The sequence below is a fragment of the Ischnura elegans genome, chromosome 9 (genome assembly GCF_921293095.1).
Source record: "Ischnura elegans chromosome 9, ioIscEleg1.1, whole genome shotgun sequence".
In the NCBI taxonomy this organism is placed as follows: domain Eukaryota; kingdom Metazoa; phylum Arthropoda; class Insecta; order Odonata; family Coenagrionidae; genus Ischnura; species Ischnura elegans.
This window is the reverse complement of record NC_060254.1, coordinates 60112841-60138399: the sequence shown is the minus strand read 5'-3', so window position 1 is coordinate 60138399 and position 25559 is coordinate 60112841. Positions and strand designations below refer to the sequence as shown.

The window sequence follows — 25559 nt, the reverse complement described above, 5'->3', positions numbered from 1 at the left end:
AAAATAAGTCATGCCTTTTTTTTCTGATAAAAGGGTTGCTCAGTGACGGATGTTTAAAAACCGCCGCATCAAAGGGTGAAAAGGGATTTAAATATCCCGATATGAACCGTGTTTAGGTTGTACAGGCTTTTTCGTATAAAATCTAATGCTTTTGCTTCCAAGGGTAAGGTTCTTATAATCATTGTATTTTCCCAGTTAAGGTAGCACTATATGAAGGATTTTGAAACTAGTTTGGCCCTCCTCCTCATCTTTAACCTCCCATTTCAATTCACAATTAGAATATTCGTTGTGTATCACCAACTTTTCAACGGACGACTCGTCCTCGGGGTCCTTTCGCCCTGATGGTTTAATCAATTTTTACGAATTTAACTAAAATTGTTAATTAAAAATTTGTTTGAAAAGATAAGCTGACAGGAGAATTAGCTGCGTCAAATCAAACTGAGGATTGTCGACCAGTAATCATTTCCTAACAGCCACTCTCCACTTCAAAGTAAATTTGTTATGACGTCTATTATTGACGCTCATTTTCAAAGTGTAAATTAATACTGGTCTCAGTAAAAAAAAATCCTTTCTTTTCCATGGAACTTTGTTCGGGTAAATTCTCTTCCTTCCCTCCATCGGCATCCACCTATACAATCTGCTAGTTGTGGGAGCTCGCATACGACTTCCACGGTCCTCGGGGACATCTTTGCATCTCTGTGAGGTATTGGTCCACTTTCAAACGAGTGGATTACGAGGCGGTAGAGGCGAGCATCCAGTCATCATCCGCGCCATGCGTTTTCCATCCTCTTTTTTTCCCCAGAGCCCGCATGCTTTTTTTGCTCCCACGCGCGACTTTCACTCTCTTTGCCGCCAAAACCCCTCCCCCTCCCCGCCATGTGACCCATCCCACCCCTTCCCTTAGTCCAATTCCCTTCCCCAGCCCCATTTTACCTCCCTCTCTCAGTCCCATTTTACGAACCCCGTTTGAAGAGAGATCACAGCTCTACCATGCGGGCGACCGGCTAACTAACTGAAGGGTGTGCCTAACCATGACCACCTAAATACTCAAGGCCTTCGCACTGAACTTTCTCTTTTCTCTGACGTCACAGGATTGCGGCTGGCGAAAAAACCGGAATCATAGGCACATAGGCGACAGAGCACATGTGAGTAGCGTCAGTTGCGATCCTTGTTGTTGTAGTGTGAGCAAGCGATTTGAGTTTTCAAGCCTTTATTGTGGTGAAGTTATCAATTTGCTGTGTTTAAAAAGTTTTCAGTATAGTAGGCAAGTGTTGTGTACATCAATATAGTTGTAGTTACGACGGGAGAGAGATAGTGAGTGTTTTCCAGTTTCCCAAGGAAGGACTGAGGAGGAGGTGGATGAATGCCATCCCAAGGAAGGATTATCAACCTTCAAAGCACTCAAGAGTAAGTATTTATTTTTCCCTATTAAAATTAAGCATAGTAAGGTGAATATTTTCTAATATTTGAATTAAATATTTTATGCTAGAGGAGTTAAACGTGAGGTAATTGCTGCCATATCGATACATGCATTCTCTTCTCATAAACTTTTTGGGGGTAAATTCTTTCTGGGCTTGATCTTATATTGTTACATGTGCACCGAATAAAGTTATAATATCAACTATGTAGCATCAGGGATTGTACGAATAGAAAGCAGTGAAACGTTTGAATTAGGAAATGGTCATCTGTTGGTCTCAATTAATTATTGCAGCTTCCTGAACTTATCCTTCGTGAAATCAAAGATTAATTTTTAAATTGATCGTCAAAACGATAGTCACATTGGCCATGTCCTATTGCATTTGTTGCTAACTGTTCTATTTGCAAGAGAAGGATTTTAAAGGTGGTGAATTTTAATAAATTTTAGTCGTTCAAAATCATGGATTAGAATCATTACTATACGCCAAGAAATATTTCCAGCATCATAAAAGTACCGTTGTGATTAAGGTAAGGTTATTTATTTGATCGCATTGTTCGGTGTTAATGTATTTTCAATTTATTAACCGATATTTTCCAGAAAAATAGCTGCGAAAGCAATCCGTGAAGTAAGCTGCTACTCTATAAGGCGGGTGTATAGGTTATTTGTTTGCTTTTTATTTAGTCTTTGCTTCTTTTTTTCTTCATCATATGGATCCTCAAATGTGAATCATCTAACCTTGTCATACACTTCTTTATTTCAATGGCTTGGAATTATTCGCTCTCTCTCTCCCTCTATCAGAATCCACTGTTTCAGCTATGTTTACGTCAATTTCTTGGATCTCAAAGTAAAAAAAAGCTTCGGAAATACTATTCATATTAAATTATCATCAAAATTATATAAAATTTCCTTATTCTTGTCCCATATTCGTAATCCCGTTCATTAGCAAGTGGTTGGCTTTGCGCTATTTACTGATAAAGTTATATTATGTATTAAAGGGTATTTAATCTGTTCTAACCACATTCCATTATCATCTCGATCCTGCGTATGATGACTGGTGCTCATTCATTACTAAATGCTACTCCTGAAGAATTGTCAATAGTAATTAAATATGTAATCAAAATACACATCGTGATCAATTTGCTACTATTTTTTAAATTTGTGGCTTCACATTTTTTTCTTCGCTATCGTGATCCTCAAATGACATCTTGCCATCCATTTTCTTATTTCTATTAGAAATCAAATTCCTCTCATTCACAGATTTTCAGGTTTTAGGATCCCAAAACATTTATCCTTTCACATTACTTAAAATCGTCATTTTTCCTTTGTCCAATTAATGTCTCTCGAATTTGGATGTATGCCCCACATCCACATACTCTTGCATTTTTCACATCTGGCTTCATTTCTGTTTTCTCACATCCGATTTAATTTATTGGGTTTTCTTATCTTTGCCTATATTGGGACTTGTGCTCGTAAAATATGCGCAACCAAGCATATCATCAAATTTTTTTCATTCCAACCTCCATTTTATCAGCAATTTTCTTCCCTCACCAATTAATGTTTTATTTCATTCATGAGTGTGAGTCCTTCGGTGATTGCTCGCCATGGGGTTGCATTGAGCGGCGAATGGTATCAAAATTCCATTTTCTCAAAACTGTCGTTTCCAATGACTTAATTGATGTATGCTCTTTGTTCTCCCTATTTTTAAGAAGCTGCATAAATAGTCAAAAATGAGAAAGAGGGTGCTTTTACTTTTTTGGTAGTCATGATGACTGTCTATTGTGACCCCTAGTAACAAGGATGGATACTTGCCGGTCCAATAAGTTAGTAATTTGTTCAGAATATTTACCTTATTTTATGACAGCATCACGAATCTTTCAATTTATTTCTCTGATATCCATTGCTCAGCCAGAAAGCTTAGAAATTTGTTATTCTTACAGTGCTCATAAGTGTCAAAAACTAACAAGATAATCTTTTTTCCAGGGTTGCCATTAAGATGAAATCCTTTGGGAGGCACGACAGGAACTTAACTCATTCGATAAAGTGTTAACTTTGGCAGATAAAACTGATCACATAAACTACTGTTCAAAGATTTGTAAGCTTCTTGATGACATTAAAATAAATGCTAAAAACAATAAAAAATTTAACGACTTTTTTCTATCCAACTGCAATTACTTCATAAGAAGAAAGAGGCACTGAGATACAACTTAGGTGCTGTTAAATCTGATCAATGATTGTTTTCACCCTGATAGATATCAGGCAATTTCCCAAACCCTTCTCGAGTGCTTGTGAATGGGCTGAGTTTAGGGGTATTCACTCTGAAAATTTCACAGACAAGCAAGTGACATTTGGTTTCTTGGTGTCCTCTCTGCTGGTGGTGAGAAATGGAGGTAAATGTTTCACACATTTTTAAATGATTTGGGTAGCAAATGGTCTAGTGTTGTCTGGCTCTGTGGGGCGTTAAATCTGATTAATGATTGGTTTCACTCTGATAGATATTCCTAACCTCTTCTAGAGTGCGTCTGAATGTAATGAGTTTAGGGGTTCTTATTCTGAAAATTTCACAAGCCTGTGACAGTTGTGTTCTGTGTATCCTTTACGCAGAACCTGTTCAATAATTCGTTCGATACTGAACAATGTGATTAAACGAGGTATTTTTTGACCCATTTTAAAATCATTAGCGCAGGAAGTAGTCTATATATTATCTCTTTTGGTTTCGTTAAACAGACCTCATGGATTTTCTCCGTCGCGATTCTTCCGTACCCTTAATCAACAGATTTTCATCCGTTTTCGAGGTTGGGAAAATTTAAAATGATATTTTAATATCCATAAAAAATCTTACGGTTTCTTAGTGCTAGCCTTGATACCGGGATTAATGCTTTATTTTCCCTTTTCTAATGTTTTTCGTTAACGGTATGGTCATGGATATTAACTTCATAAACAATATCTAGAACTTCATTCTTCTCGTAATTTGGCAAGAATTCCGCTATCGTCTTCATTCGTAAGTTTCATTTTGGTGAATGACTGTAGCGCTAATAGTGCAGTTGAAGTACTTAAATCACTTCTTTAGTCTCTAGTTTAGAGCCGTCAGGTACAGAAATATAGTCTTCCAATACATTAATAATGATCATTGACAATTATTCCGCGAATTGATAATTATTGTGAGGCGAATATGATATTGGAGGATAACTCAAACAAATAATCCAATAGATAAGTGAAGGCATTGTACCGTGCATTTGCCAAAAGATTCATTCCGTGTTTATTCTTGAAGCGTTTCGCAATGTTTTCCACCGGCGCCTACCCTCCCAGTCCTCTGGTACGGGATCAGGGTTCCGTGGTCGTTCTCCGGCCGTCCGTCAGCCCCAAAGCTGTGACGTCACAACTCAGTGCGGAGGCCTTGAGTATCTAGGTGGTCATGGCCTAACGCGCTTCCCTAACCCCGCAATCCCTAGTGACATATTTCCCCCTCTGCCCAGCAATCTCTATCATCGAAATCGATTGATCGAATCATCGAAACTATCGAAGCGGTTGCTGCAAATTTATATGGTAAGCATCGGCAGTTTTGATGTGACAGACATTAGTTGGTATTACAGTTTCGGCATTTTATGTTATTTATTGATAGTATTTCGAATTTCGATGTTACTTGTCGATTGTCGCTGGTCATTCACTGATGAATGTCTCTTCTTTTCCGATGCTCAGTCAATTATCGAATATCGTATTGTTAGCGAGAGTCCTATTGTCCACTCCATTAAAATTTAATATCGCCCCTTGAATCAACTCGTGCTGGTCACTCAGCTGTCCTTGCCTTATATATCATTGACACCATTTTTATGAAAATCAATTTTCACAGTCATCTGTCGTATGTTATGTTTTGTTTCAATAAAAAAGTTGTTGGTGCCATTGAAGACAGAATTTAATATTGTTATAGTGTGTTTTGCACGATTTATTTGATAATTTTGCTATAATTTGTTGACCTGTCTTATATCATGCACTTGATCGGTGGACCAATAAAACTATTGTTATTATACGTCCCTTAATCGCATCCAATTACGCTAATGGCGCATAGAACAGAAATATGCGCAATGAATGCCTCAGCGGTGCATGTTTCCCCTTACGTCTCCATTTCCAAATTTGATATCGTTCCCTGAATTTATTCCCCGGCCCTCGCGTCATTTTCGGCCGAACGGGTGAAATTAAGCGGGAGCCACCCCTTCTCTTCCCGGGCGCACGAACGCGTGAAATTCACTTTATTTATTTTTCAAAAATCGACTTCCCCTTGGATTGAATATTTTCCACGAGAACTTCAGCACGCGCTCGCGCAAAATTGGTTTCCGTGTGGACTGCGATTCAATCTGCTATATGTGATGTTTTATTGTGATGCTGTATGATATCCGATTTACGTTGCGTATGTAGTTAAACAAATCATATCAATGGGGTAATGCTCCAATTCTGATGGCGAAAAGTGGTAGTGATTTTCAACGAGAGATTTCTACACATGCATTCCTTAATCCTTTTGTGTTGAGATCTTATTTGACCAAGCTCCCTACTCTTTTGTGGGAATCATTGAAAAATGATATGCTTGCTTTAAAATTTTTATGAAAATGAAATTGCTTGTGTTAACTGGGACTTCTGTTCGGTACTTCAATGTTTTTATGGAAAATGGGTTATTTTGTATCAATTACAGGTACACGTGACATTTAAATATGTCATTGGGAAAGAATCGCAGCACGATATCCTCCTTCTTTTTGTCTAAATTTGGTTGAAACCAAGGAAAGAGATGGTTCAATTTTAATTTTCTTTTGATAACATCTAATCCGTTTTCTTAGATTACTTACCAGCTGCTGTTGAGAAGCAATATTTCTAGGTTTTGGCGATCATGTGTGGCAAGCGACCTTGTGTCCAACAATGTAAAAAAAGGCCATGTTTTTCCTTTTATCAATTGTAAATGCTGGTCTTCTTCTGGTGTAGTTTCCAAGTACATTGTCCAAGTGACGCTTTAGCCTTTAAAAAAAGTTCTGATTTCTTGTTGGCTGGTTGAAAATGATCCAATATATATTAAACCCCTGTATTCTATAAAGCCTGATAATGTGGTTCGATTCCTGGTCAATTTTGGCCTTCTGCAGGAGTGACATACGTATGTCAATTTGTTCGCGCTTCATCTTCATGCTAATAGATTCTGGTGTTATTTAGCAAAACCCCTGGATTGGTCCGCGTGGTACTCAGCGTTAATTAATTCAATTGAAGTGTCTCTGTACAGCTTTCATCACTTTGCCTAGACCCCCCGAGTTTCATGTTGGCAGAATCCAGCTTGTTGCACCCTCTCCAGGATTTCTCGGTTCCAACACGAAAGACAGTTTTATGATCGTATCGTCGCGGGCGGTTTCCAACCCTATTCCATGTGGGGCGGAAAATGACAGGAGTAATTCCATTGGTTATATTTCTTCCAAGCTTTCCCCTGCCCATCCCTCTGCTCTTTCTCTTAGAAAACCCAAACTTGGGTTTTGTACAATTCAGAGACGGTCAGCTCTCGTAAACCATTCAATATGATGTCTAGTCGTCCAGGCTATCGTGTGATGTTTAGATGAGACGATGCTTAGATGTACTCAAAACCTAATTAAAATCGAACCTCTTCCGTCATTAACATAATCATAATATAGACTATAACATGGAGAGTAACTTACTCCCCTCCTTTACTAATGGTATATTTTCATGTCACGTACATGGGCGAAGTTTTACGTTGGTGGTCAGTTTATTATATTATTTTTTATATTATATTATATTATATTATATTATTTTTTATATTATATTATTTAATTTTTATATTATATTATATTATTTTTTATATTATATTATATCATACCAAATCATATCGTATTGTATTATAAATTATTTTGACTGATCGCATAAAAATATGTACTCTTTTTTGCGCCGTCCATTTAGCAATTCTTTTCTACGCATTTGCCCAATCTCTCTTATTAACCCACCGCCACTGACTCGCTGGTCTTTGCCTTTTGTATATATATCCCTTCGCCACCTCTCTTCCATTTCATTTTGCGTCCCAATTACATTAGCCGAACCCTCTCTCTTAGTTTTCCTCACCCTAGCCATATTTAACCCACTCCCTAACTCCTTCCCGCCCTCTACCCTACCCCTTATTTACCGCTGAAAGGGTTCCCATTACCCTCGGAGGGTGTTTAAACATTGCACCGTTGCTGTGCGATATTCCATAGTTATCAAGGAATGGAGTCGATGCTTGTTGTGAATTACTGTAGCTTTTCCAACGATTGTTTAACACATAGCGTGCTAATCACGTCAATTGACGGAGATGCAACTTCAAAACTCCTTTTCATGTCAATTGAAGGAATACTCTTTTCAACAGTATTACAATAAGTTATTCCGTCACTAGAAGTAATTTGTGTGTCTCTATTCTTCCTTTGGTATAGTTAGTGCCATTAATAGTCAATATATAGCATCAGCATGCATTTGTTTTCAATTATCATGATGTGAGTGGTTATTTTTAAATGGATTTTTTGAGATTAGGAAAAACGGCCGCCATACAGGGAATGACCTGCGATTTTTGGGCTTTCGTGCTAAGTGTTAAAATTCTTCCTTAGTGCAGCGCAATGGTGAATCAAAGGATGTCAGGTATCATAAGATAGTTAGTATTCTTAAAAAAATTGTGGAAGAACTTGTTGAAATGATGAAACGAATCGAGAATGCCATTCCTCTTGTAATTTCTATTGAATGAGTATAATTTATTTCTTTTTCCTGACCTCTATATTTAATACTTATGTGGCGACCGTGAATGTTACCATCATATTTGGCCTTTTTGTAAAGATGGCTTGTGTGTTTCATTTATGTCTCTAAGTTAGAGGCTGTGATTGTAAAGTACCTAAAAAGGGCTTAAAAAGCTGTGTTAAATTCTTTAGATGAGCGTGGAGATCTTCTGACTAATCCATCTCCACATTTAATATCCACATTTTTTATCCACATATATTTAATCTCCACATTTTGAATATTGGAGAATAGGTCTTAAGAACTATAATTTCTATCCTGTCATGCAATTTCTCTCTTACTAAATTGCCCATCCACCCAGTCCTTCTCTAGCGGTTAGTGCTTCACAGTTCCCTCTGTTCTCCTATTTTCACTTCATTTAACATAAAGTATTTGTTTCATAAAGTGTTTGTTGTAAGGGAATTAATTACTGGTCACAAAGGCCTCTTTTTCTACCACATAATATGCTACTTTTGCTGCAGTGACGGGAAAGAAGCATTTCTTCACGAGAAGAGAGTCTGAGGTGAGGCATGCATTGTCGTACTGTTGCTAGGAAGAAATTGAGAGGAAGGTCGATATGGGTAGTTTTAGTATGGTGGGAGAAGCAGGTGACCAAATGGGTGAGCATTGTTCTAGTATGCGTTGCACAGTGTAGAAACTCTTTTGTTTGTTTGATCATGAATCATTCAATTCAAACTTGGTGAATGCATATGTCACAAAATATCTAACATTCTCACATTTTGTATGGAAAAGGGATTAAGTGCTCAAATTGGAATTGAATTGTGAATACAAGCTTTGTACAAAATACAAATATTTACCTCTCTTTTCTAGTATTAATACTGTGTTGCCTTTATCAGACCTCTGATTTTTAGAGGATTACCTCACACTTAGCATTCACCTTCTCATTAATCCATTGTCAGTTTTTTTTTTTTGGTCGCAAGAATTTTTCCTCTTCCTTTTGTTTTGAGAAAAGGGGAAAAGAGCCAAGTGTTCATCATCCAGTGTGTTATGCCCTTTCAATATCTACCCTCGTGTGAATTGGAGGAAGAGTTCTCGGGTTTCCCGGGTGCCAAAATTCCAAAACTCACCCTGAAGACGATGGCAGACTTAGCCTTCGAAACGTCGGTGCAGAAAAACCCTTGGACCCGGCTGGAAACCCGAGAACTCTTCCTCCACTCTTTTGTAATATTCGTGGTCGTGACATTTCCCATGCGTGCACCATTTTTTAGTCCTTCGATCGAACGAAATACTTGTTTATTAGAGATGGAATTATATGGAATGTTTAACTTTATTTTTTTCAATCAATGAGAGCGATAATTATTCAAAATGCCTCCCTCATTGTAGTAAGAGGCTGTAAGAGTAGACCTCCAGTCCAATCGCCGGAAATCCTTAGATCCTTCATTCCTCATGTGACTTGTTTAAATATGAAACTTATCTCATGACCTCCACTATCTCATGTTAAATCAGTGGCTACACGCAGTGCACACATCCAATGAAGACGGGTTTTAAAGCGCGCGATTCGGAGATCTCGTTCGGATGGATATTGGATACGAGGAAACCTTTAATCCCCTTGATACTAGTATCCACACTCGGTTGCTTTCGCCTGATGCTGAGGATTGTGAGTGGGGTTTCCCCCAGATACCCCTCAGTTCCCTTTAACCCCTCCTAATTAACGGAGAGGTTATTTAGGGGGGGTGTTGAGGTACGGTGTGGTTAAGTTTGTGACAAGGGTGTGGAAATAGGCGTAAAGGGTTCCAAGGGTTAAGAGGAATGGTTAGTTTCGGTTAGTGGCGGGGGGTGTGAGATTATTTGGAAAGGTTTTCGGAGAAGCTTTCATAAAGATTAATTGCCCACCTCTTTGCCATTTGTTTATTTATCCTCCTTGGATACCGGTTTGTTTTGTTTTTTTTTTTCAATTTTTTTTCTCCGCTCGCTCTTCGTCGCCGTCACAAGCATTCAATCGGTCGGAGAGCATTGGGTACTCCCTCTCTTTATGCAATTGCCCTGAATGGAGACATTTTCAGCCTCTGGGAATGTAAATATGTAGTGTTTTCACTGCACAACTCATTAGCTGTAGTGGTTTAAATGAACAAACTATCTTTGCACTTTTTAATTATCACCAAGTGTTCTTCGCTACATTTTCTCCAGGAATGTCCAATTTATTTGTATCTGTCCTGTTGGTTATTTCAGATCCCTTGTGAAAGGCAAGGTGATAGGCGGCTCTAAGTCTACCGGATAGCGAAGTTCGTTCTTTGACTGTCCATTAAGAATTCTTACGCTTCCGTGATTGTATAAATATGTGTATTTTGTGATTTTTTACTTCCGACGTTCATGTTGAAATTGTTTTATTAGAATGCGTAAATTATTTTCCAGAGGTTCCGCCACTTCTATACAATTCCAAACTAAATATATATAATTTAAAACTTCTGCCTCTTTAATATATGTAAGTTATAATGGCAACTCTTAGATAGTATGTATGTATAAAAATATGGCATTCATAGATGTCTTCCTTTGATCCTAATGAACTCACTTCTTCCATAGTATAATAGTCCTGGGATATGTTATCAAGTCATTAAGATTTCTAGGCCTAGTATAGATCACCATTTGTTATAATTGGGAATTTTGACGCATTTCAATGCATATATGTGCTAATAGTTCCAATAATCTCGGGGTAAGGTGCTTACAGTTTATTTTTATTCGATTTACAATTCAACGCACAGAATTTTTGCGTTCTTTTATGAAATTTAATTTACAAGCGTGTGACATGGACTATTTACCTTTCCTTTCAATGTTAAATTCATTCACACGACTAAAACTTTAATTGGAAATTTACGATTTTGATAATGGTATGAAGTGGAACATTTTTTCTGAGTAGAATCTATACAAACAGAATAATATTCAAGTGATTTTGCGTCGGATCGACCTTAAATCTCCTGTGCGAGGAATTTTCACATTCATCTCGCACTGTTTTTCCCCCATAACGGTCGTATATTTTAAATTGAAAATTGACTCCAGAGAGCGCTGCGTTCCAATTGCCTCACCCTACGTTGTGTGCCTTGCTGTGATACTTTAGCGTGGGTGTTGACCTTTATGCGAGGATGCTGTAATTGGGGGAAGTTATTTGATTTTGAAAGCTCGTTGTCGTCTCTGTGGGAGATGTTTTCAGTTTGTTTCGGAAATAAATGGAATTAAATGGATAGTATGAATTTTTTTATGACTTACTTAATTAGCTCTATAGATGGGTAAATGATAGGGCGTTTTTGGAGAAAAGATTTAAGAGAAAGATCTACGAATTGACTCCAATGAATGGCATGAGAAGAATTTTTCTTTGCAACAAATCCCTGTCCAGATCACATATTATGCTTTTTGGGAAAAACCAATTTTTAAATAGGATTTAACGATTTTCTGATTTTATATGGGCATTATTAATCCTTATATCCCCAAAATTGTTTTAGTGTCTTAAGATTTTTGCTGCGATAAATAGTAGTTCTCTATACATATTGAAGATATGGGATCACCGATTCAGGGCTGATTTAGTTGTATAATTTTCCTTTGTTGGACTAATCAGGGATAGAAGACACAGGGTCAAGATCAGTGATGCTTCCTCAGAGGATTTCTACGCCGCAAGTGGTGTACCGCAAGGAATTGTATTAGGGCCAATGATCTTTACAATATGCGTCTTTGAATTTATTTTTAGGATGATGTAAAATTAAATTTTCAGTTTACTTGGGCAAAAACAATAGGGTAGTTTCCTTCATCAAAGAAAACGAAATGCAATGATTGCGATTCCTTACCCCCCATTAGTGTATTCATAATATACAAATCATTTGGTTTTAGAAATCCCAGTTTAGACGAATCGCAACGGTCAATTTTAACCTCATTTGAAAAAGGCCACATTGGCGCCCATGCGATTCCGCTCCACGTGACGTCACAGGGACCTATTTTCTATACGAGTAGATAGGAGTTTTACATCGTCTGAGATTACTAATGCATGAATGAGGCACAGAGCTCAGGGAAACATATCTTAATAATCACACATTAAAAATACCTAAGTTCGGAAAGTTTCCTTCGTTTGATAGGGTAATAATAATCCTTATTTAAGCCGAGCGCTACCAGCTAGCAGGGTACTCAGCTACCTGCTAGCAGCCTGCATCGTATCAGCGCTCAAGCCTCGCCCCAAGGTCACCTCACAAGGCGGCAGGGGGAGCCAGAAATACGTCACACGGACTTTTTCCCATTATTCCTACTTAGCCGTCGCGTTTTCGCGCGCTTGAAATTTTTCACTTGTCGTGTAATCGCGAAAAATAGAAAGCGTCACTTAAAAATCTAAAAGTGTGAAATTCGTACTCCAGGAGTAATATTATTTCGATTTAGGCAATAAAAAAATAATAGGAAACCACCCTATTCATTAGGGCTTAAAAAAATTAAAATATGTGTGCAATATGCACGTTCCTCCTAGTGTTGAATACCATGCTCGAAATGTCGTGTTTCGTGGGAGAGGTCTTGCAGGGTTAGTCTTATTTTCGGCTCCTGCGGCGTGGGTTGGTTCGTGGAGGGAGGGAGAGGGTCGCTCGCGGGTTTGCCACGCACATTGCGAGAGATCCCTCCTTCGTTCCGAGGTCGCCCTCGTCTCCTCTGGATGCAAACACCGGTTGCTCAGAGCCGCATTTTCCCGCGCGAAGGGAAGGGTCGTCGGCGGCGTCGCTCTTGGTGTTTGCTCTCCGAGTCTTCTCCATTTCCCGTCCTCCTCCTCGTCTCCCTCCCATTCCGATTGTCTTCCATTCCATTTTCCTCATCCGCTTCCCTCCTACATTCTGTCCCTGAAGTGAGCAAATACGACTATCTTTCTTCAACAGCCCATCGCTCAGTGAGGATACCCACAGGGAAAAGAGAGGTGTAATAAAACGTAGTCATCGTCAACAAAAGTTAAATCAATCCTATAGTATTTTTTACTAGTTCAGTTGAATTCAGAATTATTTTTCCTGGGGATACATTTTTAAATCCGTGTACAAAATTAGGGATTCAAAATTTATTTTTCCGGTCTCGGTGGCGGCAGGGTCTAGTCCTCCTAAACCAAAGGTCGCGGGTTTGAATCCCGCCTGGGTAAATTGCACTTATCCGGGGCATGGGCGTTTGTGAGTGTCCATCTTTGTTGATTGTTGTAAATTCTACGTTCTGAAGGCCGTAACTGTGCTCTTTATGAGGAGATTAAAATAAATAAATTTTTGGTAATGAGTGCGGATATCCATAGGCAAAAGAAAGCTTTAATGTTACGTAGTCATAATTCCATATTTAAACATTTCAAATCAGAATGATCCTGATCAGACATTTTTAAATTAGCGAAAATAAAAAAAAATCAAAATGTATTATGGGTGGAATACAAGTGCAGCCGATGTCATCATTGAGGTATTGCCCGAAAGGTCAACGAATTTTAATGTGCCTTTATGTTCTAAACTGAAATTTGAAGTATAAATAGTAAGTAAACTAGCAACTGAAATCACAGATCCGGAATAAAAACGTAAAATAAGAAGATTCAAAACCAGAGATTAATTGATAAACCAGTAATTAATGTACAAGAGCAATAAGATACAGATGCAGCCATTCGCTCAATTTTCCTATCGGTTAAACTTTTGATACCCACATAGTTCTTTCGATTTACATTTACTTTTTCCTTTGTCAATTATAAATATAAGCCATAACTTATGCGGAAGGATAGGTCAAGATTTTATTTAATGACAGGTAGGTCTATAATGAATTCATTTATCACTATCACAAATTATGCACTGCTTCTTTTCTTTCTTTTTCCGATCATTTTACCGGCGCTAGTTAAAATTTTTCATCTCGCAAAAAAATAAATGTTGAGAATACGTGCGTCACGTAGTCACCCCATCTCTTAAACTTTTTCGGAGAATAGTGAGGAATAATGGAGCAACTTAAGGACGTAGAGCTGAGACCGTTTAGGGATAATCTCCGAGGAACCTGCCCGAAGGTCTTTTCGTGCTAAAGATTGGCCTCGGCGGATTTTCATCCCTCGGGATTACGCCGGATAACATTGCTTTCCACGAGCATCCATTCTTTTGGAAAAAGTCTTTCCTTGCTTGCTCCCGGTGACATTAAAAATTTTCTAGCAAATGGTGTTTCTTGGAACGAGTTCGCTAGGATAGCAGTAATGAAATTCTCACTTTGAGAGATAATGAAATTGTCTTACCCTGTTTCGTATGTGTTGCTACAGGTAGAAGATAGCGTATAAGAAGATTTTTTTGCATGGTTTATGTGATTTTTATTTCTCCAAATATGTCGCTTTGTTTCATTAATCTTCAACGTGGAAATTCATACGGAAATTTTGAATTGTGCCATTAAAGGGATTAAAACTCACGTCTACTCTCGCAGTAATATTTTTTCTTACTATTTTTATTATATTATTTTCCGTATTTGTGGGTAATCGCTACCTCGTATTTCAACAAGAACGTAGCCATTGACCCATAAGCTGTTTGTTATTTTTTTCTTTCGTTATTTAGCCGTAAGTTATGGAAAAGAATAGGTTTAGATACTAGTTAACCCTCATTAGGGTGCCTCGTTTTGCTACTTTTTTTCGGAGCGGATCGTAATACCCGGCCAAAGTTGCGTACGCTAATGAGTATTACAAATAGGATTTGTTGCAAATAGCTTAATATCTTCTATTTGCCATTTTTCCGTAAATTTTCGAAATTTTCAACAAATAATGATAAAAATATTTAAAATTTAAATTTGGCAAACGATTTTCTCAAGGACTTGGTACCTCTTGCGATTAATATTGGCAGTTATAGTGAAGTCGACAGTTCTAAATATACTAAGGACGGTCCTAAAAATCAAGTTTTCAGCACCAAAAATCTCCGGACCCCTCTTTTTCCCTAGGATGTTTTCCATACACCCTGGTAAGGTCCCGAAATCTCCGGTAAACAAAAAATATTTTTTTTTTCATTTTTTTTTCCATTTCAAAGTCCCGGCTATGATACTGCGTACTCGACGTCCCGTTAGAAATTCAAGATGGTGGTGTAAGTTTTAGTGAGGAATCCGTCACCGAAGAAGACCGTTCGAGCGGTACTTTGGCTTCTTCTCTAAGCCGGGATGATATCAGTGGCTGCGTGCTTTGCTTCGTATTTCATTTCGGCTCCCTTCAGGTTCAACGCCCGATATAGACCTGCACCCCCGTCACCTTAGCAACTTGTCCTCTTAAAAGCGCACCGCTGGATTTTCTTTCTCTCGCCTCTTCCTTTCACTTCAAGCTGCACCTCAATCACATTCTCCGTTACCGTTACATCGTCGGCCTTTCGCTCGATATTTGATTTACCAGCGGCAATTCGATTTCTGATCAAACGCTGCCTCGCGAAGTGATTGCGATGGTTTGTTTGCTTCGGCGGAGCATCAAATTTATTTTCATCCGTGATATCGACCGCTTCCTTATTCACAGTCGTTCATTCATAGTACCTACTTTCATAGGCGAATCTAGGGGGAGGGCATGGGGGCACGTGCCCCCCCCCGACCCTAAAAAAAATGTGCAAGATTTTTAATACGGTCACATTATCATTGTGTTCGTTTTCTATTACGAGGTGTCCTTGTGCCCCCCCCCCCCCAGAACAAAATCTTGGTTACGGCCTTGCTTGTGCCCCCCCTGAAAGATATCCTGGATCCGCTCCTGCCTACTTTCATTCATCCTATTATTGGTTTAGCGAAGGATAGGTTAAAATTGATTGTTTGAGGCGTAACTTGGTGAAAGCGATTCATAATTAACATTAAAAAGAAGAAATCACAAAGTTCTTCTTTTTTTAATATTAGGGATAGGTTAAGTTTTAGAGTGTTTCGTGGGATGACTTCTCTTCGGTAGAAATAATGAAATTGTCAATTTCAGAATTAATGCAATCATCTTATACTATTTCGCATGTGTTCCGCTGTACGCGACAGGATATATGACGTGCGAAAAATAAACAGAAAAAAAAATCATTCCCCTTGACTGAATCACCCGATTTCCGGTTTACTGCTTAAGGCATTTAAGGTACCGGACAAGGTGGGAATCGGACAATAGGTAATCTTAAAAAACTAGGATACTAGGACTTAAAACTAGGATATATAATGATTTTTTTATTGATTTACTTAATTTGTATTTTCTCTGCACAATTTTCTTTGCTTCATTGACTTATAACGAGGAAACTCTTCTGCAAATTTTGAAAAATGCCGGTTCAGGCATTGAGAAAAATGCCATTTTTCTCATGACTTTCATAAATATATTTGCCGTATTTGTAGAGGATCAATGCATCAGGTTTCATCAAGAATATCAGCCACGGACCCCTAAGTTAAATGCTACTTTTTCCTTCGTTGATTATAAGTTTTTCTCGTAACTTAATAGGTTAAGGTAGTATTTAACGATGTGATAGTGTATAATAAATTAATATCTCGCTATTACGCAACATCATTGGGGCGTTAGTGACGTACTCATTCTCTCAGTATTATACTAATTCTCTCAGTGATATACTTACTCTATGGTATAACCAGCCGAAAGAGGTTTTGGAGGTTTGAGGGTAGAGCTCGCTTCAAAGTAACCCACATTCGTGTGAATTGCACACGCCGTTCATTTCTCCATCTATTCTCCAGGGTTATTTTTCTAGCGATATTTAGATTCCCGAACATACAGCAGAGATCTTATTACCTTCATGTATTATTCGCCAATTAATTCTCTCCAAAGTGATGGAAACCAATGTAACCTCTGCATCAAATTATAACCGTCTATATTAACTACCAGTGACTGGAATAATATTGCGTGCTCAACCGAAAAGGTCCGTAGAGATAAATAATGTGGAAAACTGCTCAAGCCTCTTTGAAGGTGTTCAATTAGGTCGTGAGATGTGCTTTATTGCTGCATGTACCTATCATCATGCACTTAAAGGTGCTTTAGCATAATTTCTTTAATTTAAACCGAACACTAAGTGAGAAGTTTGCTTGGCGAAGGACGTATAAATTTTTCTCTCGATTTCATTTCGCTGTCTCGGTGCAGTGACATCATTACGGTAATAGCTTTGTCTTCTTCTCGGCTCCGCCTGAACTTTTACTGGTACGCCCGAGGTGTCGCAGGTTGATGGCAGTTGACCGAATATACCGCTCCTTGTCAACCGTTTTATGAACTCAATCCTTGCAGGTAGGATAAGCCTCACGGAGTAATTTAAAACGGTCTTTCGACTCGTAAATCCTGGTGGCAGATTTCCACGCTTCATGCGATAGCGATTTCCGCAGGGAAAATGACACCGCATTCGCGGCCTTTTGAAGAGAACGCCTGCGTCGTATTTCATTCCTTTCCGGGTGACATTTACGCGAATTAAGTTCCCATTCCCCTCCCCCCCCCCCCACCCGTGCTTTGAAAGAGCCGTGCGCTTCGGTATCCGGAGCGTGTCTTCACGCGTGATCCGCGGAGAAGTCGGGCCCTCGCGCATGACTTTCGAATGGGGATCAAAGGGAGGCCAGGTGGCAGCACCGGTCGGGAGAGGGAATGGTTGTGGAAGTCCTTCCCTTCGAGTAAATATCGATGACATTGTGCACAGAGGTGGTAAGCGTAATTTCGCACATTACGACGCTACACTTCCTCAAAAACGTCTTAATTATAAAGTCTAGTGTTAGAACTATAGTTTATCGTGCATAATTATGATATATGTACTACATAAGATAAGCTAATTTGAGTAATTTTGGTAATATTGAAGATATATTTCCTCAAAAAGTCTCTTTTATTAAGTCTAGAGAATAAACTATAGTTTATTATGCATAATTATGATAAATGTAGTATACACGATCTGTTAATTTGTATAATTTTGGTCATTCCGTAGTTATTCTTCCTCAAAAACGTGTCTTACAAAGTCTAGTCTGTAAACTATAGTTTATTATTCTTATTAATAATACATTTGCTGTAAACAATGATAAAATAGCAAATCAATGAGATGAATAGATAAACGTAAGAATTATTGTGCTTGAAAATGCTCCCCAGTAAAATTCTCTGTTATGCACACATCTGTAAGTGCTCCCTGTTGCCAAAAGTTAAGAATACATTGAAAACCCAAGCTTCAATATTTTTTATGTAAAAACGATGAATTTTGTCAATGAAACACTTGTGAACATGTTTTATTTATATCTTAGTAAAATATCCAACAACACTTCTTAAATATTCCATGCAAACCTATCTTAATCGGTACAATATAGGATTTTTAGATAGAACGAAAGGGAGTAGGCCTTATTATGAATTGAAGATGGAAGTTCGTGAAGGGATGGGAGACTGCCAGAATATTTCTTTACATACTCCATTTAAACCTACATTAATCGGTAGAGAACTTCTCTTTGAATCTGTGTCAATACCCGTCCCAATATCGGGAGATTGGGGGAGTAAGCATGAAGCACCAACCAAGAGCATGCGGTTCTGCCGATGGTTATCGCGGAGGAGGGAGAATTTTCGCCAAAACAGAAGAGAAACGGATGGGAGACACACACTAAGGCGAAAGAGACCGAGTGTGGATAGAGAATGGCTTTTCGAAGTAGAATAGTGCGGTGGTCGGAACTGAGTTGGCGGGATTCTTTTTAGCATTCACATCGTGGTCGAATCAAGAAAGCATTTCAAAGGGAGGGACGTGCGCGCACTTTTGCGAAGAGGGAAACGGAATAAATAATAATAAAAAAAAGACGGGGACACCCCGGAGTTTTGTGGGGAATGCTAGGAGCGCCCTATCGTGCACGACATAATAAAACTCCGTGCTACCGCGCCGGGAAGCGCCCATTACGGGTAAGCGCTATTGCTTTGGAAACGGCTGGTGTTTCTCGCTGTGGATAAGATCTAGTCGATTACGGGGCGGAGTGTCCTTCCCTGGAACACGAATTCGTTGTTACTGGTATTGTTATTTTCTTCTTTTAATATGCTAATTGAATTTGCAAACCCATTAATTATTCCGTCTCCTTTTCTCACGTTTATATCTCAAAAAATCATAACGGCACACGCATTTTCATTATTTTCTCATACTTCTAAGTTCAGCAGATTAAGGCGTTCTATAGTGGAAGTTCTACATATTTAAATAAGAGCTGGTGGCACTTTTCTACAATATTTTAATGCATACGACGCGTTTATATAACTAAAGAGATACGGGAAAGCTAGGGTGGACGGAGGACTCTAGCCAGAACCAGGGATGGCAAGTGAAACGAAACGAAAATGTTTCGTTTCGACACGGAGGGAAACGAAAATACGAGGCCTAGGTTTAGTTTCTTACCCGCACGAAATTAAAATCACCAACGAGTTTAGTTTCAACCCGGGGCAGAACTTGAAGAACAGAACCGAATAGAGGAATATCCCAGGATACTCTCCGCTTAATTGGGACAGCATGTCACTTTATTGGGCGATGAGTCGGCGACATAGACCCTATACTCGCGACGAAATTAAATTTTTTTGATTTCAGAATACTATTTTTTTATATTTTTCTCCCTCGATTTACCCTTGTTGTTCACAAATGTTCCTATTTTTGCCCTATTTTGAAAGCTCTTGTTGTTATACTATCTGCAAGAGGTTAGGACTTTTCTTTAATAGGACTTGGTAAAAGATATTCATTCAGCGTCGCCTGAGGCTGTGAAAAATATTTTTAACAAAAATGTTATAATTCTTAAAAATGATAATAAAGTAACTAAACTCGCTGATTTATTATTCAAATTAATAGTGTAATAAACTTATGTCGCATTATAAGCATTCTTTAGTCTTCTTTCTATCATCTCAACGTTTGTTTATGCCCATGTACAGGATAGTTCGCCTAATTGGGGCAGCTGCTTAGTTGGGGTAAAGTGCACAAGTGTCCCAATTAACCGGAATCTACTGTATTTTAAATATTTGGTTCAATATGGAAACATTCCGCTTCATCATGCATCTTCATATTATTATTATTATAATTCACTTACCTTCGGATTTTATTCGTAAAGATGTGTGATTTGTTGTGGAGGTGTAGCATACGTTGCTTGGATACTTGCGGAAAGTCCTCACGGCGCGTGCTATATAAAGCTTATTTTTCCCGTCGAGCCGTCGGGTTCACTGTCTTCCCCTTGGGAGCAGCTGCGCCTCCGCAGGTTTTGCTGGAACAGGTCCGCGCTCCCTCTATCTCAGCCGTGTGCGGCATCCCATTGTTTTGAGGAGATGCAAATTCGGCCCCGCGGTAGCGAAACTCCCAGCAGCGCTTCGGCATCTTTCTCCATCGCTGCGGCGTTCACGTGGGCGGTGATGGTTTATTTTCGACCCGGAGTAAGGGTGGTATGAGTGTACTTACATGCATGCACGTCCTCTATTCTTTCGTCGGAATTCCTTCTTGTTAGTGCAGCACGACGCTCAATAAATTTGGCCGACATTTTTGTTCATGGATTCCGTTATTTATCTCACTAGCAGACTGAGCAAGAATATTTTATTATTATTAATTATTCATTAATGTAAAGTAATTTTCGGAATCGACCTATTATTATTTAAGTATTCGTATGGTTAACGTAGGTTTCCATGATGTACTGAGGAAGTATTCTCTGCCTGGTAGCGTCCCCTTCCTTCATGAACTTCCTACTTCAATTCACAATAAGTCCAACTCCCTTTCATTCTTCATTTGAAATATTCGGTTCAATTTGGCGAAATTCCGCCATTATAAAGTATATGAGTATTCTGAAACACGGTAAATTTCGCCAACCGATTGTTAGTTAAATCGTGAACACTAACATAGTGAAACTAAAAAAAACAATCGACCCATAAAATCGGAGCAAACAAAGCGCTTGGAAATCAGTAGCACATCTATAAATGCCACTCTAATTTAGTTAGAACACTTTAACCCTTTCTAACCCAAAGTTACTTTTGGGGGAATTCAAATTTCAAGATTTTTCATTATGAAAACTTGAAAATGTTGCAACAATCATAATTATCATGGCTGCTGCATATTTCGTTATTACAATTAACACCACAAAATAATGCGTAGTTTAGATATTTCCTAAACAGAGCATATAATGTATACATTTTTGATGTTGCTTAGAAGCAACATCGGGCTATAATGGGTTAAAATCAACTCGAGCGAACAAACGACCGCAAGGAGTACTTAATCATTGCAAAACTCTATCCAATGCATAAAAAGAGTCCTCTACAGTCTCTTACTACAATGAGGGAGGCAATTTGAATAATTATTGCTATCATTGATTTAAAAAAAAATAAAGTTAAACATTCCATATAATTCCATCGCTACTAAACGTGCAAAAACCTAGGAAGACGTTTGTGATAAATATCTTAGTAAGTCATCGCTGAGTAAGAGTGCAAGGAGTATTTCGTTCGATCGAAGGACTAAAAAATGGTGCACGCATGAGAAATGCCACGACCACGAATATTACAAATGAGGATTCTCAAGTCCGCTTCTATAAGTTTTGTCACTCACCGCGCATTTGAATGGGTTTACAAAAGTCGCCACTCGCGTCGCTGGTGGACATATTGATCCGAGTTCCACGGGCAAATAAGTTATCATCAGGGATATTAACATAAATTTATACATATGATGATGTGATCTATAAAATTTTCTTCTCATTTTTAATGCTATTCCTCGCAATTACAAACATTATACCCATAAGTATTTGAAAAAAGTGGATAGCATTGCACTCATCACCGCGCCGCGGACATTTTTGAAAACCGATTAAAATGCTACCGATGTGGAAACAGAAATATGCCTTCTATGGGATGGAATTTGGCCTCCTTTATGTAGTCCCCTCGGTCACTACTGATACGCACCTTTCGCTTCTTGAGGAAAAAAAAACGACACAAGAGCGAATATTAACTTATCTCATATAACCTATGCAGAACGAAAATACGAGATCCGAGCGACATTTAAATCGCACCTCGAGGAAAGGTGTGGAACGCTGTTCCAGAAAATTACGGCAAAGATTATGATACGTAGCAACGAGAGAGAGCGACTGCGCTCACAACTGCGAAATTTCCCTCGTATATCCGCTGATAACGAAACTATGCATGTACGGAGCGATATCTCGCCCTTGTTTATGAAAAAAAGGCGAGGGGCCAGGTAGAGGGAGAGGGATTGATTCAACGTCTGAAAGACGTAACAGTGCTCTGGAGCGACCGCAAATTCAACCGAAGGCTCTTCCACCAAAAAAGACTCGCCAGACGAAACAAAAATATTTGCCACGAGGGTAATTTTATATATTTTCAAAATAAAGTCCGAAGATTAGGAGCAGTGGCGGATTTTGCTTTCGGGGGGGATCGAGAGGGCTTTGGGGCGACCCCCAAGGTAACGGGGTGTCCGGGAAAATGTTTGAAAAATGATATGCCTGGAAATACATTTTACGTCATTTTGGCACTTAAAATTTAACTTTAAGTGATTATATATAAAATCTAGACAGTATTTTAAAATATTTTTTTTATTTCTCACAGGCTTTGATGGGGATCTATCCCCTCATGCCCCCCCTTAGTGCGCCACTGATTAGGAGTAACATCAAAACAAATGCGTGAACAAGACAGAAGAAGCCAAAATCTTTGCACAGTGTTGGCGTGCGTATTCAACGACTCTCTGTCAATTACAACAGATTAAATTATAGTAAATAACTGTTGCGTAAATGTAATTCAATTGGAGGACAATATTAGTCTTGTGATCGACGCTGAATATAGCAGAGAATGGTCTCAATTACTCTAGGTGTAGTAAAAAAAACTTGACGTGGTAGAAGAAAACTAACCATAGTTTTGAAATCAGTATGCTTCTTTTTTCTTAAAACAGCTCAAAAATTGGAGTCAACAGAAAAGAAGCTAAAAATTGTTCCCCATGTTATGGATACAATGGACAGATTTTTAAATCTAAATACTTTCAGAGGCAAAGCAATGGTTTAAAAAGAAAAAAATATGAAAACACAAACTTAAACCTATTTGTAATGTCGCATTGCTTTCTAACAAGGTGAGGCATTTACCAAATACAACATATATCGCTAATTCTGCAGTCCTTAATTGAAAATAAATAGCAATCCGATGTCTCTGAGTATGTGGCCCATTTAGAAATTTAGGCAACAAATAATTTATGAAAATTTACAGCAATACAAGGTCAGAAGTAGGCTCTAAAGTCACTACTATTGTCCACCTCTTTAAAAATACAGCTGTGGACAATAGTATCGGTCTACAGTAAATAAAATATTGAAAACGCCTGGTCATCAACCCTCAAAAAAAATTTAGAATCATGGCATTGAAATGGTGGGAGAACTTCGTGGATGGTCAAAATTACCGAATATGTCTCCGATTTCACGAATTATCGAACGACTGTTGAAATAAAGGAATCTATATTATATATCAGTATAATATAAAACCCTATGATTGATTGTCTGACTGATCCATACAAATTTTTGGGGCAAATGTGATGAGATACGACAAAAACTAATCGAATCTACCCTCTCAAAAATCGTCTGAAGCCCTTGGAAAAATTTTCGAAACACAATTTTTTATCTCTTGTCTAAACGCGATCTATTATCTAAAAAGATAGTATTACAGTGTTGCTTACTCTACGTATGCCTCTACTCACGAATATTACTAAAGAGGATCCTCAAGTCGGTCTCTAAATGTGTTGTCACCCACCGCGCATTTAAATGGGTTTCCAAAAGTCATCAATCGCGTCGCTGACGGACAAAGTGATCCGAGTTTCAGGGAGAAATAAGGTATATTTAGTGGTACTAACCGAAATTTATATACTAGATGATGTGATCCAACAAATTCATAACTTTTCAATGCTATTCCTTGCAATTAGAAACATTGCAATGCATTGCAAACCATTGGAAAAAAGTGGATCACAGTGCACTCATCACTGCGCGGCGGACATAGTTGAAAACCGATTAAAAAGCGACCGAAGTGGCAACAGAAATCATCCTTCTATGGAAAGGAATTGGGCCTCCTCTGAGCACTTTCCTTGCTACTACTATTTGGGGGCATTTAGGGGTCGAAAAATCGGTTGAACGTTCGAAATTATCGTAAAAATGAAATCAGGTGTATTTGTGTGTAGGAATGGTTTATGTAATGAAACGATGGACGTACAAATAAAGAATACATTGCCAAAACAAAATATTGCGAAACGAACGTGACTGATAAAAAGTCGCCCCTCCACTCTGTCCATCTTTCCTACTCCTTACGTAAAAAAAACAGGACACTTTTCAACCGGTTGAGCGAGTGTTTTCTTTGTGAAAAGGTGAGCGTGAGGAGAGGGCGGCAAGACTGTAAGAGAGATGATTTAAAAAACCATCCCTTCAGGACATTTTTCTCTCACCGCAAAGCGAGTGAAATGCAACTGTGTGCAGAGAGAATTACGACCCAGCGAGGCTGACAAATTACCGCGTGGCTTTTTTAATTCCCAGCATATCCCCCCATCCTTTTTTGGTCGGGACAAGAATCGAAGCCGAAAAACGCGTCTGAATCCTCCAAACGTCACCCTACACCCGTATCAATCAAACGGATAACGGCCCCGCCAGTCCCATAAAATACGTCTCCGTGCGTGAGGAATCACTTATTAAATCTGCGGTCTTCTCCCTTTATTTTCGTCGGTCAATGAGAATCAAAAGGAATGAACGGCCTAAAAAAAATGTCCTTTTTTGTAACGTCTCGTTGCTCCCGACCGAACGACCCACCGCAAATAGATAAACAATCCATATAAATAAAAGAACACCGTCGTCCGTGACGCTCATTCGGTCTGCTTTTCAAAGGAAAACAGCTTTGTGGACTTCCAATTCAGTTTTCGTGGCCGAGAAAAGAATTTTCCGCCGTCTGACTTGAGCAACGGCATGATTTACATGAAGCTGTAATAAGATTATTTAGTGCACAAATTCATACATTAATTCATACAGACTATTTTGAAGCTGTTTACTTACTTAACTATCCATGGTGATTATATTTTTATGCACTAGTTGCTTTCTTATATTTCATGGATTTAATTAGTTATTCGAATTGATAAATTGCTTTCTTTCCAAGAAATACCTAAGCTCTGAAAAATCTATATTTTTTTGCGTTACACCCACTTCCCACCAGTTAAAGATCATATCAAGGCTTGTGATATATTGTGGCATACTTAGTAATCGCTGATCCTAATCTAGTCGTGAACGTGGAGTTTAAAAGTCGAAGTAAAATATAATCGGTGAAACAGCAAATAAAATATCAAGAAAAAATTAAATTACTATGATCGTTTCCTAGTTTTAATAGAATGATATGCAAATACATTTTTATATAAATTTTCAATGGTTAGGTAATTATAATTTATTTTGATGTACATTGCATTACCAGATATGCCGCTAACTGTCGCTAGTAATACCAGAAAATATTTTCAACGCCTAAATATAG

The 25559-nt window shown here is 38.4% G+C and overlaps 1 protein-coding gene and 1 long non-coding RNA gene across 2 annotated transcripts in view; both read left to right on the top strand.

Annotated features, from left to right (window-relative positions):
- Positions 1-25559, top strand: part of LOC124164938 (insulin-like peptide receptor) — a 283928-nt gene that overhangs the window by 2349 nt on the left and 256020 nt on the right. The gene's annotated exons all lie outside the window — the stretch shown is intronic.
- On the top strand, positions 1028-3556 carry LOC124166071. Its single transcript, XR_006866391.1, has 2 exons — positions 1028-1407; positions 3398-3556. It is a non-coding gene; the product is annotated as an uncharacterized LOC124166071 (long non-coding RNA).